This window comes from Rhinopithecus roxellana, chromosome 2, assembly GCF_007565055.1.
Source record: "Rhinopithecus roxellana isolate Shanxi Qingling chromosome 2, ASM756505v1, whole genome shotgun sequence".
NCBI lineage: Eukaryota > Metazoa > Chordata > Mammalia > Primates > Cercopithecidae > Rhinopithecus > Rhinopithecus roxellana.
The window spans coordinates 36,108,761-36,125,169 of NC_044550.1; the positions used below are offsets into that span (position 1 = coordinate 36,108,761).

Sequence of the window (16,409 nt, forward strand, 5' to 3'; positions counted from 1 at the left end):
AAGAGGAAATGCAAATTTATGTGGTAGAAGACTTTAAAAATAACAGACTATATAAAACAAAAAGGAAAAGATTGAGAAATTGTCCTTTACTTAGGCTACATAATTTTATCCAATGCTTATTTGATCTTTTAAACATAAATAAGTGATAACTTTTACTTGACATAATCATCTTGCTGCTTAGATCACTAAATGTTATGAAGCTATACTAAATGTGTACTATATATTTCATAACTGGTATTTTATGTGTCCTTTTACAGACAGCCTCTTGAATGATGTGAACAGTGATGGCTTTCTCTGAGAGTAAGACAAGAAAGCTTTGTAAATGGTGTTGAATTTCCTGCTCTTGGCACACCCTGCTCAGCACAGAAGAAAAGACTGATCAGGTTGTCCAAGATGGAGCCCTTTATCCACTTTAGTCCACTTATCTCTTTAAGATTAAAGGAAAGCAGTCATTAAAAATATAGATCCAGTAGTTATTAATACAGCATCCTCTTTTTTAAACACCTCATTTAAAGGATGATGATATTCTTGGGAAATGGGCTGGGGGATTATGTAGGTTTTCTCTGTTTACTTTGCAGAATTTTTTGTTTGTTAATATATCTTTTAAAAAAATTATCCTCATTCTATTTGTCCTTGTCACCTTGGCTTACCTTGCTGGAGGTGAAAGTGTTATTTACGAAAAAGGTATTATTCCCCTTAGGCTAATCAGGCTTTACCCATTAGCCTTTCCGGAGTTTTCTGGAGGGCAAATTTCCTATATCATGCATACGTACAAAATAAGGAAATCAGAAACCTGGCAGCCCCCAAGAACTTCCAGACAATTTAAGATACTTGATCTTCTACAGTACATGGTAGGGGTTCTGTGGGGTTGGGCAATACTGTCACCAATAACCCCATGAAGGCCTGATGTGCAGCCCATTGTCCTCGGTGACATGTGAGACTGAAGCTAAAAGGTGCTCACAGAATGGGTAATAAGCAGGGAGTGCCCACACAGAAACAACGACTGCATTTAGTGAATCCCTGACTCCTGACAAGTGTCATGCAAACCTGCTCACACTTACGCTTCTACCATGAAAACAGGGCACTCCCATGGGACAGCTGCAGTGCTTCTCTAAATGAGTTAGACTTCCCTGAACTTCATAAGGCATCAAAATTGCTACAACTTTCCAAATCTCTTCTCCTCAGAGATACAGTTTTTGACAATAAATCCTAGCTTTTTATTCAATCGAAAGTTAATCAATAGACATTGAGTGCCAGGAACGCTACTAGGCACCAGGGATACAAAAATACATAAATAAAACAAGGCCCTAGAATATACCCTGGTATGTCTGAGGTATAGGACAAAAGCACTGGCCTTGGATCAAACTGGCCTTGTGTCCCAGCTTTCCTACTCATTAGAGATGGTGCCTTGAATACCTTGAATAATTCTGATGGTCTTGAGCCTCAGCTTTCTAACCTGAGGCAAACAAAAAGCCAGAGGTAATTGTGTCTGCTTCATACGTGATGACCGAATACAAACATTTGTGAAAGCAACTAGCTATATATTTCTAGGCTGTTGGAATTTTTCACCATGTTGTAACTTCATGAAGGGAAAGGAAGGGATTATCCCTAACCTCATCAAAGAAGTCTGGTGGAAAGCAGCCCTGAAAGGAAAGAACCTGAGGATAAGGATATGTAAAGCTGACATGAGGCCATACTCCCCCTCCCTGTCTACTCACTATTGCTGAGTCCCTGGCTGGGCTGTTTTCTGTCATTAGGCTGAGTACAGTGGTTCACACCTGGAATCCCAGCACTTTCGGAGGCTGAGGTGGGAGGATCACTTGAGCCCAGGAGTTCAGGACCAGCCTGGCAACATAGCAAGACTTCATCTCTACAAAAAATTTAAAAAATTATCTGGGCATGGTGGCATGCACCTGTAGTCCCAACTACATGGGAGCCTGAGGCAAGAAGATTGCTTGAGCCTGGGAGGTCTACAGTGAGCCATGATCATGTCACTGCACTCCAGCCTGGGCAACAGAGCAAAACCCTATCTCAAAAAAAAAAATAAAAAAAAATAAAAAAGTCGTTTGCAGCCCCAAACTTCCTGCTTAGATAAGTCCTGCTTCACAGAACCTTCAATGGAGACAGGAATGCTGCTCCAAGAAAGAGGAACAGGGAAGGTATAGCATAGTAGCATAGGGTGCTATCTTGAAGTGATGCAGATTTTTCAACCAAGAGCTCATTTTTAAATCAGAACCTGCAAGAATGAGATGATTTGTATAGCAGATGATTAATCTCTTTCTTCAAGCAATCAGTAGAATAAGTCAGTGAGGCATCTCATATATTCTCCTTTCTGATTTTTCCACAAACAAGATCATCTCAAATTTGAAATCAACATTTTACAATCCATTTACTATACATTCGAAATCAACATTCTATAATTCATTTACTGTATATTTTGTTGCTTTTGTTGTTAATACTAGAAGCATGCCCTGTTTTTTTGGAAGAGTGTTTGTGCAAGGGTTGGCCATATTCATAAACATTCATAGTGTTTATCTATGTAGGGTTGGCTTTGAAATTGTGGAAATTATCCACACTGTAGACACCATCTGAATGACTAGAGCAAGAGGACCAGTTTTTCCAGCCACCCAGTTTAGCCCCTCCCAGTTCTACTAGCCTGCAAGAGAGTTAGCCTTGTATAAACTATCTCTGCAACCTGAGAACTTGAGAAGTCAATGCTCGGTGGACTCTGAAGCCCGACTCAGTACTTTGTTATCCAGTGCTCCCTCTTTTACAGGAAGAATCAATTGAAATAAATGAAGTAGCTTTGACATGATGTGAAAAGGCTGGCAGAGGAGAGTGAACTGAGAATTTGGCAATGCCAGAAATGAGAACTAATCATCTCAAAATCATCTTAAAATATATTTTAAGTGGCCCAGGCTACATTCTGGAACATTGTACATGCTTCTTTACATAACACATTTTTCCTTCATAGTTTGTTCCAAGAACCATGACCTAACTCAGAGATTTCCTGTCTTTTCTTGACTTCACAATGCTATATGAAGTTGACACTGTCAGCAAAGAGTAACTTAGGATACATCTGTTGACTATATCATCATATTTCCAAAATAAGTTTTACTGTCTGTGAGAGTCATGATCTCTTTTTTAATCTCAAATGAAAAGGCAACTAATGTTTAAAGTGATATGGATAAGTGATATAAGCTTAAAATTTAATGGGTGCAGCACACCAACATAGCACATGTATACATATGTAACAAACCTTTACATTGTGCACATGTACCCTAGAACTTAGAGTATTTTAAAAAAGCTTAAAATTTGCTTCTGTTAACATTTTAAAGTGTTTTCAAAGTGAAAGTTTTTTTTTTTTAACTTTAAAAATAAAGACTGCTGGTGAAACCCTGTCTCTACTAAAAATACAAAAATTAGCTGGGCGTGGTGGTGCACGCCTGTAGTCCCAGCTACTTGGGAGACTGAGACAGGAGAATCACTTGAACCCGGGAAGTGGAGGTTGCCGTGAGCCGTGATCGCGCCACTGCACTTCAGCCCAGCGACAGAGCAAGACTGTCTCAGAAGAAAGGAAAGACTGCTTTATATCACAGATCCTTAGGTCTGTTTAATTACATATATTTTTATGTTTTCTACCACATTCTGAATAAGAAATTGTGGCTACGTGTAGAAGTAGAACCAGATTTAAGGCAGTAGGTTTGAAGCTTTACTATTTGGAGGGGCTCTCTCTAGGAAAAAAGGTAGGATTTACAAATACAAAAGTAAATATGAAAGTGAATACTTATTTAAAATGAGACAATTCAAGACAAAGTGTAAATTTTTAAAAGTTGTTATATACCCACTACTCCAGCTATCTACTGCTGTATAATGAATCACCCCAAAACTTAGTGACTCAAAACAACAATAATTTTATTATCATCACTCACAGGTCTGGGCGTTGGTTGAGCTCAGCTGGGCAGCCCTTGCTCAGGGTGTCTTATGAAGTTGTAATCAGATGGTAACTGCAGCTGCCATCTTGCTGCCACTCACGTGTCTGGAGTGATGCTGACTGTGGGCTGCGACCTCAGCTGAGGCTGGTGGCTGGAACACTTAAATGTAACCACTCCACGTGGTCTTTCCATTTCCTCATGGCATGGTGTCAGGGCCTGAAGAAAATCAGGTGAACACTGTGTCTCCTTTTACGAACCAGCCTTGGCAGTCAGATAGCATCTTTATTAGTTTCACACTGATGGTCTAGGAAATTACCATAAATTTAGTGATTTAAAACAACAAATGTTTATCATATAGTTCTGGAGGTCAGAAGTTCGAAATGGGTCTCCCTGGGTTAAAATCAAGGTGGCGGCAGGGCTGCAGTCCTTCTGAAGGCTCTAGAGAGTATTCATTTTCTTGCCTTTTCCAGCACCTACAGGCCACCTGCGTTCCTTGGCTTGTGACCCTTCCTCCATCTTTAAAGCCAGCATCATGGCAACTCCAGATCTCTCTTGACTCTGACTCTTCTGCCTCCCACTTCCAACTACAAGGACCTTAGTGATTATATTGGGCTCACCTGAATAGTCCAGTATAGTTTCACCATCTCAAGGGCAGCTGGTGCTTGCTTCAGCATCACATATATTAAAATTGTTTTGTTTTTGTTTTTGTTTTGTTTGTTTTTGTGTGGGGTTTTTTTTGTTTGTTTGTTTTGAGGTGGAGTCTTACTCTGTCACCCAGGCTGGAGTGCAGTGGCACGATCTCGGCTCACTGCAATGTCTGCCTCCTGGGTTCAAGTGATTCTGTCTCAGCCTCCCAAGTAGCTGGAATTATAGGTGTGCACCACCACGCCCTGCTAATTTTTGTATTTTCGGTAGAGATGGGGTTTTGCCCTCTTGGCCAGGTTGGTTTTGAATTCCTGACCTCAAATGCCCACTTCAGCCTCCCAAAGTGCTGGGATTACAGGCGCGAGCCACCACATATATTAAAATTGGAATGTTACAGAGAAGATTAGCATGGCCCCCATGCAAGGATGGCAGGCAAATTTGTGAAGTGTTCTGTATTTTTGAGAAAAAGAAAAGTTTGGGCATGGTGGCTCATGTCTGTAATTCCTGCACTTTGGGAGGCCGAGGTGGGAGGATTGCCTGAGCCCAGGGGTTCTAGACCAGCCTGGGCAACATGGCAAGATGTTATCTCTACAAAAATTTTAAAAATTAGCCAGGCATGGTGGCATGCGCCTGTAGTCTCAGCTTGGGAGGCTGAGGTGGGAGAATCACTTGAGTCCAGGTCAAGGTTGCAGTGAGCCATGTTCACGCCACTGCACTCTAGGCTGGGTGACAGAGAAAGACCCTGTCTCAAAAAAAAAAAAAAAAAAAAAAAAAAAAAACAGAAAAAAGAAAAGAAAAAAGGTCAGATTTGTAACCTTAATTCCATCTTGCTATATTACATAACATATTCACAGGTGGTGAGGAATAGGATGTGGACATTTTTGAGGGACCTTTATTCTGTCAACTACAACGTCCTTTCAGCTACAGTCACATCTGCTCAGGTTCAGAGAGAAGGAACATAGATTCCACCTCTCAATGAGAGCTGTGTCAATCACCTTATTACAAGAGCATGTGGGATAGGAGATACTGTGATGACCATATCTGGAAAATCATCTTTTACATGCACAAACACACAAAATCTGGAAAATCCCATTTTTTTTATTAATAAACTGCCTGACATATGGCTATATAACTTTTTACCAATATTTTTGGCTGTATGCTCTCTGATCACCTTTTCATATGATAATAACATATTAATATAATTTTCTGTAGAGAACATATTTTAAAATTTAGTTTTTCCTCTAACATGGCTAATCAACTTTTGTTTTTAAAAAATTGTTGCTGTTTTAAAATGTTTATTTCAGTTTTATAATTCATTATTAATACCATAGTATATTTTATGGTTGATATCAGATTTGGGAAAATCTTTACCAAGCTTTTTCTGCGTACGAGCTATAAAAAATCCAGGATACCAGTGAAAACGGACAGACTCATTATTTAGCTTCTCATCTGTTTCTTTATTGCAGAAGCATATTTTGAGGTTTATGTCATCTTTGTCAGTGTCAGTATTTTGTATCAAATCAGCAAGAAATTTCTATATTTTTATATGATTTTATGATTCCTTCCTCTTAATAGAGTATCAAACAATCCAAGAGTTTACCCATTACTTTTAAAAATTTCTCTTTTCCTTCTAAGGAAGCACTGGTTTTCGAATGATCTGGAAAAAAGTATTATACATAGTTTGCTTCTTGGTATCTGAACAAGAAGCAAATATCGTCATGCATTTTTATCACTTTTATTTCATATCCCATTAACTTTTTATGTAAATTTTCGCTTAGTTCTTCATTAAAAGCACTTTTAGATAACAAAACAGAGCACCTTTCTTTTATATCCAAATTAGGATTTTATAATTTCTCATTGTTTTATTGGAACAATCCAAAATGTGTTTTTAAATTTTAGTTAAATGATATGTTCTCAACTCAACTTCCCCTTAGATCTCCAAAATGCTGGTAGACACTCAAGCACCTCTAAATTCAAGGGAAAATGATACAGTGAAATTTGACATGGAGAAAGATAGCAGCCCTAACTGATTGTAATTAAAATCACTTACTTTCACAAAACTCAAAAAAATATATATGTGAACTATATCAGTCAGGGTTCTTAAGAGAAACAAAACCAATAGGATATATATAGATATACAGTCGTGCACAGCAAAATGATGTTTCGATCAGTAACATACCATATATATAACAGTGGTTCCATAATATTATAACATTGTATTTTTATTGTAGCTTTAATCTGTTTAGATATGTTTAAATACACAAATATTTACCATTTTGTTAGAGTTATCTACAGTATTCTGTACACTAACATACTGCAAAGATTTGTAGCCTAGGACAGTAGGTTATACCATATAGCTTAGGTGTGTAGTAAGCTATACTACCACAATTTGTGTAAGTACACTCTATGATGTTTACACAATAATAAAAGTGCCTAATGATGCATTTCTCAAAACTTATCTTCATCATTAAGCAATGCATGACTGTATATAGAAGGAGATTTATAATGAGGGATTGGCTTGTGCAATTATGGAAGCTGAGAAATCCCACAATCTGCTGTCTGCAAGCTGGAGGCCCATGAAACCGGGTGGTGTAGTTCCAGTACAAGGCCCAAAGGCCTGAGAACCAGGGAAACCAATAGTGTTAAGTCCCAGTGCAAGTCCAAAGGCCTGAGAGTAAGGAGCACTGATATCCAAGGCAGGAGAAGATGAATGTCCCAGCTCAAGCAGCAAGGGAAAATTCACCCTTCTCCTCCGCCGTTTTGTTCTATTCAGGCCTTCAGCGTAGTGGATAATGCCCACCCACATTGGTGAGGGTGGTCTTCTTTACTAGCCTACTGATCCGAATGCCCTTCTCTTCTGGAAATGCTTTCACAGATACACCCCAAAATAATGTGTTTTACCAGCTACCTGGGCATCCCTTAGTTCAGTCAAGTTGACATAAAATTAACCATCACATGAACACTCTGCTGGGGCCACTCCTGAGAACTTGGAAAGAGTCTGTGCAAATGAGGGCCCCTGAAGCTAAATTTCATTAGCTTTATAATAATCTATATGTAGTAATCAATAATGAAGTTGTCAAGCACCATATTCAGTGATTTATGTGTCCTGACATAACTTTAATGCCTGTAACACACACAAGTGGTAAGTACCGTCACACAGACCCAGAAATAGAGGCCCAGGGAGTTTATGTAACTTAATCCCACAGCTAGACAGTGGTGGAATCGGTGTTCAAACCTAGACAATCTGACTCTAGTATCCACACTCTTAACCACTATTTTACAGTGACATATAGTTACTATGTTACATAAATCAAGCCTAGTGACTATGTTACATAGATCAAGCTTATATCTGAATTGTTTTATTTTCCTTCTTCTCGAATACCAGGAAGAAGATCTATTTGGCTATGTTTCCTATTAAGTTCACTCAAAATGGCTGCATCGGTAGTTTAGGTTAGTTTAAGCACAGGCAATTGGGATTGGGAGTTTTATTAGGAAATGTAATCACTGGTCACCTGCATACATGTGTGGGGGTGGGGTGGGGGTGTGTGTTTCCTTTGTTTTTTGTTTTTCTTCAATAGAAAGCAAATATGCTTTTGAGAAATCTTATCTTATCTCTGTCAAACTAATCTGAAAAGAAACTGTCTAGACAGACCAGGCCTACCAGGATCAACTACCCTTACCCTAGAGTTTTGAATTAACATGTTTCTTAAAAAAAGCCAGCCAGTTGTTTCAACACAGTCCCACCACTCAAATCTCAGGAAAGCAGCAGGGGAAGAAAAATGAGGCTCCTTCTTTTCTGCCTGGGTGAGGTGTCTAAAGATCTGAGACATCATGTGAGTGTGTTGTATCAGTAGTTTGCAAATGTTTAGGGGCCAGAAAGAAATTGTGCTGTGTTCCTGTTCCTCCTGATAAGGACTATTTTGCAGACACGTGGCTTCTTTTCCACCTTATGATAAGGAAGAGTTTTTAAAGTCTTTATAACAGAAGATGGTAATCAGCAAATACTCTGATGACTCTACCATTATTAGCTCTGCTATTATATTCTCAGAAGCTGCATACCATCATTCTAAGAGGAAGTCAAGGCCCTCTGCTAACTCACTGCTAAAAATAACAGGTTTGAGGTTTACAGCCTGTGCTGGATTCTAGGAGGTAGAGATAGTAAGAGGTGGACAAAAAGAGTTCATAGAAAAGAAACTTCTTTCGAAATGTGCCAGAAGTTACAAATTTATTGTGCTTATTGTGTTGTGCAATGTTTGTTAAGTTTTTATGATGGACATAAATAATATACTATCTGAAGATTTTGTATTTAAACAGGACAGAAACATATTGACTCATTCTGCATGAAGATTAGCTTCCAAGAATATTCAGGTTTCCATAGCCATGTGTCTTATAAATGTAGCATTTAAAAATCTTCATTGCTTCTTCTGTTCAGTTTAATAAAAGTTGTCTGGGCAGCTAATTATTCCAGACATAGTGGAGGAAACAGTAGATACAAAATGACTATGGTTTAGACCCTACTCTCAGAGAGCTCAGAGCCTAATGGGAGAGAACAGAATTACAAATCACAATATGTTATGCAAGTTTCCCGACGATAGCAGTGTGTAGAAAGGATAGCAGCAAAACGGAGAGGATAGTTATCTCAGGAGGGAGAGAGAGATTTCACTGTGTGACTGTCTTCTCCTTTCAACTCAGAATATTTCGTATATTTTTAAGAATGAGCAGTTCTGCACAAGAACAGATTAACAACATCTAAGAGACTCAAGAGTACACGTGGGTAGAACTTCCACCTTCCAGATGTCCTTTTGACATTGGTGCTTCCGGTATATTTGTGAAACCCATTATCCTAACTAAAACTACTTCGGGTTATACTTTTCCCTTATTTAGGCTAAGTGAGATTATTGCCATTTCCCTGTAAGGGTTACTTTTTTTTTTTTTTTGAGACAGATCTTCACTCTTGTTGCCCAGGCTGGAGTACAATGGCACAATCTCAGCTCACTGCAACCTCCACCTCCCAGGTTCAAGTGATTCTCTAGCCTCAGCCTCCTGAGTAGAGACCAGAAAAATGTACATTACCACAACAACATTAGTTGTATTAGATTGTTTGGTTACAGGTGATTTTGTTTTTCTTTTTCCACATTTATTTTCCACATATTATTCCACATAGAATAATAAATCCTTAAGTGGTCTATTTTACTTCAGAGTAACTACATCTTTCACACACACACACACACACACACACACACACACATATATATATATATATATATTTTTTTTTTTTTTTTGAGTTGGAGTCTGGTTCTGTCGCCCAGGCTGGAGTGCAGTGGCGTGATCTCGGCTCACTGCAACCTCCGCCTCCCAGGTTCACGCCATTCTCCTGCCTCAGCCTCCCGAGTAGCTGGGAGTACAGGCACCCACCACCACACCCAGCTAATTTTTTTGTATTTTTAGTAGAGACTGGGTTTCATCATGTTAGCCAGGATGGTCTTGATCTCCTGACCTCATGATCTGCCCACCTCCGCCTCCCAAAGTGCTGGGATTACCAGGCGTGAGCCACTACTCCTGGCCAGGGTTACTTATTTTAATCATGAAAGTAATAATAGCACACTACAGAAAATGTGGAAAAAGAAAAATAAAATCACCTGTAACCAAACAATCTAATACAACTAATGTTATTGTGGTAATGTACATTCTTCTGGTCTCTTTTCTGAAATATATATATATATATAGTTGTATTGTAAAATACACAAACAAGAGAGTATACGTATGTTCAACGTAAAGACCATCAATAAAGGCTGGGCATGGTAGTTCACACCTGTAATCCCAGTACTCTGGGAAGCCAAGGAGGGAGGTTCACTTGAGGCCAGGAGTTCAAGACCAGCCTGAGCAACACAGAGAGACCTCATCTCTACAAAACTTTTTTTTAATTTGCCAGGCATGGCGGTGCATACCTGTAGTCCTAGCTACTCAGGAGGCTGAGGCAGGAGTTGAAGGCTGCAGTAAGCTATGTTCGAGCCACTGCACTCTGGCCTGGGCAACAAAGCAGGACCCTCTCTCTAAAAATATAAATAAGTAAATACCATCGACAAAACAAGTAATCATGTATCCACTACCCAAGTTAATCAATAGAATATAATCTGAAACCTCTGGATGCTCTTCCTGGATCACATCCCCTACTCTCTCTCTCCGAAAGTAACCCTAGTACCAAATATTCAGTTAATCATTCCCTTCCTTTTAAAAATAGTTTATCTGTATCCCTAAATAATATGTTGTTTAGTTTTTAAAGTTTATATAAGTAAAATCACACTGAGTATATCTTTTGTGACTTTTTTTTCTAACTTCGTCTTTGAGCTTCATCCATGTTTGCCTATAGCCATAGTAAATTTTATTGCCATATAATTCCATTGTATAAAAATATATAGTCTGGCCAGTTGTGATGACTCGTGCCCATAATCCCAGCCCTTTGGAAGTCTGAGGCAGGAGGATCACTTGGGACCAGGAGTTCAAGACCAGCCCAGGCAAAATAGTGAGACCCCCCCCATCTCTAGAAAAATTTGTTTATAATATTCCATATGCTTCACTGGTAACATTTTATTTATATTCTTAATTTCTTTCTTTTAAATAGCTCACATTTATTTTAATGTTTAATATTAGAAGTGTCTGAGATCTTTATTTAGAAGTTTGGTGATTTTTTTTTTTTTTTGTGGCAAGAAATATGCTGTAGAAACTTCACTGTTTTTTGTATCAATTAGCCTATGGTAAAATTCGTTTTATTATACATCATTTCCCTTAAAGTTGAAGTTTCCAAGACTCTATCAATGACATTAAATAAGAGCTTATTGTATAGCTAATATATAAACATTAAAATAGAAAAAAGAAAATACATTCCATGTAATTTTAATCAGTTAACTACACAACTTCTAGAGTGGGTAAATATGAAGGTCTTTTGTGTGTGTGTGTGTGTGTGTGTGTGTGTGTGTGTTTAAATTTGTATAAATGTATGAGATACAAGTGTAATTTTGTTACATGCATAGATTGTTTAATGGTGATATCAGGACTTTTGGGGTATCCATCACCTGAGTATTATACATTGTACCCATTAAAAGTAATTTCTCATTATTCACCCCCTCCCACCCACTCCCCCTCTCCGGTTATGTTGTTAATTTCATTAAACAAAAATGAAGCATCTGGACCCTCTAAAGCCTGAATAATCTGGATAATTATGAAATCTACATTTCATTTTGTACTATACAGACTTGAACTTCACAATAAATACACATATCCCAGACCTTAGCTGTCTAATGGTTAAAAGATCTTGAAACCTGGAATCAGTACACTCAGCTTTTTGTACTGGCTCTGACATCTGCTAGCTGAGTGACCTCTGAAAGCCCCGTCTCCCGCATTTGTAAAAGTAAGGTTATAACTATGACTATCTCACAAGACTGTCTGGGAAGATTAAGTGAAAGAATGTATGTAAACACAATTAGTAAACCATAAAATGCTAAGCAAATGTAAATTATTATCTTGGGTTCAAATTTCAGCTTTACTATTTTATCTCTATATGACTTATATGGCAAGCTACTTAACTTTTCAAAGCCCGTTTCCTTACCTGAAAAATGGCAGTTTTATAAGGATTAAATGAGACAATAGAGAGAGAGAGACAGCTTAAGTGCAACATAGTTTGTGATAAGGGCTTGGTAAGAGTAACTAGTATTTCTTATTGTCACTTATCTTCTTACCCGTATAAAAGAAAACATTGTTTTAAGTTGTTCTTCCAATAATTGTAACAGTGTATTCCAAACTATTCACATGATCAAAACCCTGCTTGGAAGAGACCTCAACTGGATACCATGCAAGCTAGAGCAAAGGAGCAGAGCTTTTCTCTGTACAGAGCTAACTGGTCAATATAAAAACTGAACCTTGTCCTTATTAGGTAATTGGATGAACCAACCTGCACACAAACTATATAAACAAATTTTGCATACCAAGAATGTTGTTGCCAAGCCCAAGGATCAGCATCAATAACATTTGATGAATATTACATTCATAAAATGTTTGGATAAGAATTAACTTTGCCTGTTTATTTCTTACAAGGACATTTCAGTAATTACCTATTTCTTTCTCTTTGCTTTTGTTTGTATATTGCCCTGTCCTTGCAAATCTAAACTCTGTGCCCATTTCTACAACAGATGGCTTTGGCTGTTGCCACCCAGCTGTCTTTTCCTTTTTTGTCCTGAGAGGTGAACAAAGTGGGTCACCATGGAGGAAAGCTATGTGCTACCTCTCACAGGCTTAATTCGATTTCCCCTACAGCCCTTGAGGTCAGAAATCTCCAAGCTGTTTATGACCCAAATTCAGATCTGCAATGTGCCCAGGAAACCTGACAGCTGTGTGGGCAATTCTGGCTCCAAATTATGCTAACCTTCCGGTGATTCCATTTAAAACAAAAAGAAACAAAACAAAAACCTCAGGATACTCAATTGAAAAGTATAAATTTTTTGGTGAATTATAGTATGTAGCATATTGAGCAATAATAATATAAACCAAGCAGTTATTGTTTTATTTCTTTGTAAGTGTAGAGTGCTGTATGTTCTCAGAAGCCACTGAACTGTGGTAACTTCTGATCTTATCCCAACCAGTTGCACAAGTACTGGGAATCAAACACCTGTTTATTTGTTAATGCTACTGAAGAAACTTGATCATTAGGTTTTAATGACTCTAAAATATACACTGAAATTCTATTTCAGACCAAACTGCATTTCCTTTCATATACGGGTTTGTTGTGATAATCAATTTCCTATTTATAAGAAACAGTATGATTCATATGCTTTGTCTTACTGGGTTTTCTTTTTCTTTTCTTTTCTTTTTTTTTTTTTTTTTTTTTTTTTTTTGAGGTGGAGTTTCACTCTGTCACCCAGGCTAGAGTGTGGTGGCATGGTCTCAGCTCACTGGAACCTCCACCTCCTGGGTTAAAGCAATTCTCCTACCTCAGCCTCCCTAGTAACTGGGATTACAGGTGCCTGCAACCATGTCCAGCTAATTTTTTGTATTTTTCCTTTTCTGATAAAGGAAGCAACTACAGAAAGCTTTTATTTATTTGTTCAAAGTAACCAGTGCTATGGATGCAAAAAAAAAAAACCCCAACAACTCTTCCAATGCTACTTTCAAAACAAACATATCAAACTTGATTTTCATTAGGATGTAGTTATTTCGTCACACTAGTAAATCAAAATCCAAGACCCAAATTTTATATATATATGTAAATATATATAAAAAAACAATGTGAACAATTATTGAGCTTCATCTTCTGGACAAGAATGCCAAGTTAGTCTCTCTTCATAAAAAGCAATTACAATTTGACGACACTTCATTTTTGCCTCTTTCGCCAGCACCAAGTCTGCCTCATCTGAATCTTTCCATTTCATAAGAAACATCAATTCTCCACTGCTGTCTGTGGCACCAATTATTCTTTCAGGATCAAGACCTCTGGCAAATCCTATTGGTTTGTCAACAGCATCTCTTTTCTTCTTTGATTTGCTGTCATCAGATTCACTGTCAGATAAAGATTTTCCTTTTGTACCATCTTTTTCTTTGCCAGCTTTCTGAGAGTTAAGAAATGCTTCAATCAACTCTGGACAATCTAAATTTTCTTCAGGTTCCCAAGTATTGTCAGCATCTGTAAATCCCTTCCACTTCAGGAAATATTCCACTTTCCCCATTCACTACACGTCGATCTAGTTCTTTTTCCACCACAAATTCTTCCGGCTCTGCCTCTTCAACTTTTTTACTCTTTCCATTCTGTTTTTTTTTTTTCCCCCATTTTTTGCAATGTAGTTTTATTGGAGGCCATTTTTTAATTGCAGACTTGAAGAGCTATTATTCACCGCCTCCGAGCTGCTCTGGGTAGCGGGTCTGCAGCATCAGTGTTTTGTATTTTTAGTAGAGATGGGGTTTCCCCTTGTTGGCCAGGCTGGTCTCAAACTCCCAGCCTCAGTTGATCTGCCCACCTCAGCTTCCCAAAGTGCTGGGATTACAGGTGTGAGCTACCGTGCCTGGCCTACTTTGCCTTACTGTTAATAATTCATTGTTTTTATTCTCAGGAAATAATGTAATTCCTGTAAACTCTGTATGACTACTATCAGTCAATTTTTGAGTTTTAGGAATTGCATGTGGTGTCAATAAATGACTTAGCATTCTTTTAGAGTGCAAGACAATCAATTAAATGCATGTACATTGCATTGTATCCTAGTATAGGACATACAATATTAGCATACACACTATATGTTAATTATAGACTCCAACCACTCCAGCTTTCCCTGGGAAGAGTATTTTCCCCACTGCCCAAAGGTAACTAGGCACAAGGCCAGTGTCCAAATGCAGCTGATGCTCTCTCAGTTATATATAGCTGTTACTGTACCATTTCTGGAAGAGTTTTCTAAAACAGCACAGGAATATTGGTGAGGAGAAAAACATGCACTTCACTTAATGAGCAACTATTGTGTGGCAGGCCCCAGAATGGGCACTTCAGAAAAGCAACAACAAAAAAAGATACTGCCCCTTTCCATTCTGGTCAAAAGGCAAGCACATAAGTAGGTCATTCAAGTAAAGCATAGTAAATGCTATGACAGAGCTAAGCACAGAGCCATGGGAATATAGGGGAAGAGCTAGAACTCTCTTTCCTCAATTTCAGACTCACTAATCCAACAGCCTGCTAGATGTCATTAACTTCTCAGTGCGTTAAAAGTAGAACTCAGAAACCTCCCCATCCAAATAACTGTAGCAGATGCTGCAGGTGCCCTGTTCAGTTTCTCTCTGGCCTCCAGATTCTATTCCTCCTATACGTGAGAACAGCCCTCAGCCAGTAACTGAGGGGTGGATACATAAGGCAGCTCTCTGCTTACTCAGGTGGGATAACTCAGAGGTAGGAGAATTCTGTTGCATGTTCTGCAGTGGTCTCATTGAATCTTTACCCATTGAGGGCCATTATGGTAAAAATGAGTCAAGTGGAAGCCCCTGGAAATTCCTGCCCTTACCAGTATTGGAAACCACAAGTAGTACCTTATCCCTGATGGAACTTCAGAGATTAGCTTCATCATTAAAGATGTGACAAAAAGCAAGGGTAGTCATAACTCTCACATCCCCATTCAATTTGCTTGTTCAGCCTATACAAAGGTTGGAGGGATCCTAGAGAATAACCACATGTTATCAAAAACTTAATTAGGTGACTCCAACTGCGGTTGATATTTAGATGTCATCTCATTTCTGGAACAAATCAAGAGTCCCTGGCACTTAGTATGCCATTATTGACTTGCAAATATTTCTGTTTCCATACTAGTTTGCAAGGACTACCAGAAACAGTTTGTTTTTACCTGAAGTAGTCTAAGAACTATGTCAACAGTCCTGTGTTCTGCCATCAGATAATCTGCAGAGATTATGATAATCTTGACAGTTCACATAAAATCACACTAGTCCACTGCATTGATACCATTATGTTGATTGGATCTGATCAAGACCTGAACAGGAGATGGCAAGTATTTTAGATGATTTAATAAAACCCATGTGAACTAGAGAATAGGAAATAAACCCCCATGAAAATTCAGAAGCCCATTACCTCGGTGAAATTCCTGGGGGTCACATGGTATGGAACATCTCAAAATATTGCCACCAAAGTGAAAGATAAGTTCCTGCACCTTGCAAAGTCCCCCAGTAGAGAAAAAACACTAGGTAGACCCATTTGGATTTTAGAGGTAATATCTCCTACATTCAAATGAGCTACTTCAATTCCCATTTACAAGTAATCTTATTAAATCAATAAAGCCGCTAGTTCTGAGG

The 16,409-nt window shown here is 38.3% G+C and overlaps 1 non-coding gene and 1 pseudogene across 2 annotated transcripts; one reads left to right on the forward strand and one right to left on the reverse strand.

Moving 5' to 3' along the window:
- The first annotated feature begins 4,938 nt into the window (after positions 1–4,938).
- LOC115895887 lies at positions 4,939–5,040 on the forward strand. Its single transcript, XR_004055963.1, has one exon. It is a non-coding gene; the product is annotated as a U6 spliceosomal RNA (small nuclear RNA).
- An 8,791-nt stretch (positions 5,041–13,831) lies between these two features.
- LOC104661775 lies at positions 13,832–14,427 on the reverse strand (annotated as a pseudogene). Its single transcript, XR_004053667.1, has one exon. The product of XR_004053667.1 is annotated as a chromobox protein homolog 3 pseudogene (transcript).
- Positions 14,428–16,409: the final 1,982 nt, after the last annotated feature.